The following is a 5479-nucleotide window of genomic DNA, read 5'->3' on the forward strand; positions in this document are numbered from 1 at the left end:
TTTCTGTTTTCCTCAGCCCCAAATTTATTGTGGTATTGTTTAGATCACATTTTAGGGTAAAAAAATTTTTAAAAATATAATGGCTGGGGTGCCTGGGTGGCTGAGTCAGTTGAGTATCCAACTCTTGGTTTTCGCTCAGGTCAAGATATCATGGGTCGTTGGATCCAGCCCTGCCTCAGGCTACGTGCTCAGCAGGGAGTTTCCTTGGGATTTTCTCCCTCTGCCCCTCTTCCCACTGCCCCTCTCTCTAAAATAAATAAATAAATCTTAAAAAAATATACAATGGCTATTCATTATATATTGTTAATATTATACATACTAATATATTTTTTCAATTTCTTTAGCATTTCCAAATTTTAGACTGTGCCTGTTCTGAGCAGAGAGAAAATAGCAAACTTAATACCAAAGCAAATTAAGCACTAGTAGCTACATTGTTTTCAGTGCAAAATATAATCTAAAATAAATGCAAAAGCTTTCTTCCTATAAGACCTCTTTGTCTTATAACAATTATTCATAAAGTCTTATGCAATACTCGTAATGAGCCCATTTCTGTGGAAATAGACTCATTTCTATTCAGCTTGCTGGTTCCCAGGGGAATTATGAATTGCTTTCCTAGTTTGAACATGTAGTTCATGAATCTCAAGGAAAAAAATATGTATCAGGAGTCAATAACTGTTTACCTTTAGATATCTAGACAACTGTTCAAATGGTTTGGAAAAGAACTAAAGAAATAAAAGAGAAAGAAATGAAAATTGAAATACTTGTAATTTGTGGATGTAACTGAAATTCCTACACTCTCTTAGTAACACATCCTTCCTAGCATGACGAGAAAAGTGCAGCTAGGGAGATGGCAGTGGGAATCTGGACAACCGTGGTGAAGCTGTTGTTAAATATTCAGATGCGTAGCTTTTGTCTTCTGGCCTCTTTCATGTTTTTATGGGAAGTGGATAGCACGAGTGATTCACAGAGACCAAAAGAGGAACATCACCGATTCTGGAAGGAGACGTGCAACCCCAGGTTTATAAGTGGCTGGGCCAGACAGGCCACACTTTGTAAAATCTCGTATATGAATCTGGTAGAAGCACATTTTCTCTCCAGCTCCCCGCATGCCCAATCACTCCCTGCTGTGCTCCCTCATTTACATTATTAGGCTCTAGTACAGGGTGCTTGAATTAAGAGCCATCCTGTCTTCTCTTCTGTTACGGTGAAGAAGACGTCTGTCTTGCTACTGATGACCAGCCCCTGACTTTGTCTTCTGGACCCCTTCTCCTCTCTGCCACTCATGTGCTTCGCTCCTACAGCTACTCCCTCTTTCTCCTTCATCAATTTCTCATCCTCTATTGGATTTTTCCAGTCAGCATAAAAACATGTTCTGTGTCCTCCCACTGCCGTAGAAACAGTATGCCCAATTTTCCCTTGACCTCACATTCTGCTTCTGTCTCTATTTTATATGGGTGCTTAGTATCCCCTGCTGGATGCTAGGCAGCCTCTGCCAGGAAATTACACAGATGTTGGCATGAATGACACATGGGCACTAATATGAGATGAAATAACATTTATTATTCACAAAATAAAAAAACAAAAGGATTTCCCAAGGATAAGGGCTCAGGTTTGGTCTGAGTGAAGCAAGTGCAAAGCATGGTGGGTAACTGGCTTTTATTGATTTTGTGGGGTCATTAGTGCTGGTTGGGGTTTGAGTGGGTTGAATTGCCCCATCAGCACCAAGGGAGGGAGTTTGGGGGCTTTCTTATCCATTGGCCCAGATGTGGAAAATAGGAACAGGGGGAGAGTTGGGGCAAGAAAGCTGTCAGTGGTCAAACATCAGGAGTCTTTCTCTTTAGCATACCCTCTTTCACTCTTCCCCTTCAATATGAAGCTTTTATTTATTTATTTATTTATTTATTTATTTATAAAGATTTTATTTATTTGACAGAGAGAGACACAGCAAGAGAGGGAACAGAACAGGGGGAGTGGGAGAGGGAGAAGCAGGCTTCCCGCTGAGCAGGGAGCCTGATGCAGGGCTCTATCCCAGCACCCTAGGACCATGACCTGAGCCAAAGGCAGACACTTAATGACTGAACCACCCAGGTGCCCCCAATATGAAGCTTTTAATTAATGAATTTATTTGACAGAGCACATAGAAGCGGGGGGCAGGCCGAGTGAGAGAGAGAGAAGCAGACTCCCTGCTGAGCAGGGAGCCAGACGTAGGGTTCCATCCCAGGATCCCGGGATCATGACCTGAGCAGAAGGCAGATGCTTCACCAACTGAGCTACCCAGGTGCCCCCACAACTGCTTTTCAGTTTCCAATATTTGACCAAAAAGATTCTTGCCGAAGTCATGTAGGATCTTCATGTCACCAAATCCAATACCAATTCTTTGTGCTCATCTTACTAGATCACCCAGTAGTCTTTGACCCATGTGACCACTTAACTGTCCTTCATACATTTTCCTGTCTTTATTTCTATTTCTTTCTATTGGTTTCATCCTATTTTCCTAGTTACTCTTCTCAGTTACCTTCATGTGATGCTTCCTTTTCTGACCTGAAAATAGTGGGGTCATTTAGAAATCTGTCCCCCTTTCTCTTTTATGTCAACCCCAATGCCATAGCACATATCAGTTCTTTTTGTAGTTTTAAATATCTGCATACCAATGCAAGTTTATGTCTCCATATAGATATTTCCTATAATTTTGGGGCTTAAAATCTAGGCTATTTGAAAGTTTTATTTGGTTTTCTCATAGACATGTGAAACATAGAACTCCCCAAGGAAAGTCCAATTTCCCTTCCAAAATGTGTTCCTCCTTTAATTTTCTCTATTTCAATAAATGACATCACCAAGCCTCCATGACTAAAGCCAGAAGTCTAGAATTATTATTGATTAAACCTTCCATTCCCTCGTCTCTCACATGTGCCCCACCAGCCCCTCTCATTTCTCTACCCCACAACGTAGCTCATCCTGCCTATTCTGTCTATCTTTAGTCTAGTAGAGGAAGCTATCTGTTGCTCTAAGTCATCATCTCTTCTTCCCAGGAATACTGTGGGAGCCTCCCACCTCATTTCCATATTTCTACTCCTTTTCCTCCAATCCAGCTTCTCAGAGCAGTCAGAGTGACCTTTAAGAAATAAATTATATCACATCACTCCTCTGCTTAAATCCCTCCAATGGCTTACTGATCCACTCAGAGTGAATTCTGGACTCCCTATCATGACACACAGTGCCCTTTGTGTAGCTGACATGGTTACGTGATCATTCTGCATGATACGTTATTGCAAGTGCTTTTTGGGCATTCATTTATCTAATCTTCACAACAACCTGTCATCTAAATATTATTATTATCTTCATTTTTTTTTTTTTTTTTTTTAGCACAGGAAATGAACTGTGGAGTTGTTAAGTAAACTGCCTAAGGAGAAACAAATAGAAAATGGTGGAGTCGGGATTCAAATCCAGGTCATCTGGCTCCAGGGTTCACCTTATAACCACCACATATTACTGCTTCTCACAGGCAAAGGCATGGACAAAGAAATGAGAGAGATTTCTTAGTGAGGCATGAAATGAATGGTCATTCAACCATTCCGAAATTCATCCAGAGAAGCAAAGCTCCGGCATCATAGGTCAGGAGTAAGAAGCTTTGGCAACTCTCCGCAGCATACTCTTTATGCCAGCAGTGGGTCTGGGTTTAGCTGAACGATCTTTTCCTCCTTTTTTTTTTTTTTTTTCCCAATCCAAGCATGTTACCAGCATGGCAACCCGTGGATTCCAGCTTGATAGTTTTGTGCAGCTTGCAAATGGCACGACCAGGGCAGCAATGCCAAAATGAGACTGAGTATGTTGCGGTGTGCTACATGAGTTGTCATGGGCTCTAGCAGAATTGAATTTGCCTTCCTTGTCAAGATACACAGTGTCACCATTGCCCCCAGCAGCAATTTCTTGGCATACCTGCCAATCCCACTGACAAGTTCTAAAATGGTAGATCATCAGAGTCAGTAAAACGTTGACGTTGAGTTCTGCTCTGTGCAGGACAAAATGCAGGTTATAGACTGAATGAGGCCCAGTTCCTGCTCTTAAAGCAAGAGGAAGAGACAGGATATTTCCACTAAATATAATAAAAGTCAGTTTGTGGGAATGTTACAAAAATACACAAAATGCTGTCAGAGCACAAAAGAGGGAAGGATTAATTCTCCCAGAGGAAATAGGGAGGCTTCATGGAGTAGATGATGGGCACTAATTAATTCAACAAATATTTATTGAATTATTACTGTATTTTGGACTCTGGACTGGGTACATTATCTATTTAATGGAATTAATTTAAGCCAGATAAGGAAAAGAAAAATACAATCTCTCAACTTTTCTCCATATTTATTTCCTGAGACTGGGCAAATTTTGTCTAGTTTGGTAATTATGCTTGTTTACAGCATATACCTATCTCGGTGGGGATGGGCAAAACTAGAAAGGGGGAATCCAGGGGCGTCTGGCTGACTCAGTCGATGGAGTATGCAACTCTCGATCTTGGGTTGTGAATTTGAGCCCCAAATAAGGCATAGAGATTACTTAAAAAAAGAAAGGGGGAAGCTAGTTGCTTCTGCTTTTGATTTAGAGAGAGTGTCCAGGTACAAACTGTTCTTCATCATCAGGGGCAGAGACTGTTAATATACATGTAATATTCTGGAAATTCCTGCTGGAACATGGCATTGTAATTGTTAACAGGAAAATAATCCTGCACACAGGCTTGAAAACATTTTGAAAATCATCTCTTTTGATTACTTCTAATTTTTTTTTTCTTCTGAAATGATTATCTTGCTTTTCCTCCAAAATTCTTCCAGTACATGCTGTAATTACATAGTACCTTTGTGTAGTTGAGATGAGAAATATCTGCTCTGACATGCTTTTGAACTAGACATAGTAGTTATTCTGGGAAGGAGTCAGGAGACAAAAAGGAAATAACTGCAAAGACAATAGGATAAATGAAAAGAGCAAACCAAAGCTGGTTTTGTGACATACTTAGAACCCCATTCAAATCAAGTTCCTGACCTTCACTGGATCTGCCGGGTAGTGATGTGGGGGAGAGGACATGAAGGAAGAAAGCTTGAGGAAAGAGTCTGGTAATGCTATTTTTGGAGGAAATCCTATGGCCAATACTGTTGCTTCAGTCCATCATTTCCAGGTCCACTCGTTCAGCTCTTAGAGCCCCAGATCAATGGTATCAATTCAGCTGCCTTGACTAGTATGGAGTCCTCTTCCTCCTTCATTGGCCTGGAAATGAACGGTGTGCGGGGGCACCTGGTTTGGTATGGTTCAGTAACTTTTCAGGAACCTAAACTCCCTGGATTATGCACTTGCTTTTCTGTATGTAAATATAATTTACCACTTGCCCCCAAATATCTGTGGGATGGTCAGGAATAAAAACACAACCACCCCAACAAGATATGGTTTTGCGTGCAATGGACTGGTTCAGAACACTTTGAACTCAGAAAATTCTAAC

This window comes from Mirounga angustirostris, unplaced genomic scaffold, assembly GCF_029215605.1.
Source record: "Mirounga angustirostris isolate CCGP_5_RB_7025 unplaced genomic scaffold, mMirAng1.0.hap1 SCAF_6, whole genome shotgun sequence".
NCBI lineage: Eukaryota > Metazoa > Chordata > Mammalia > Carnivora > Phocidae > Mirounga > Mirounga angustirostris.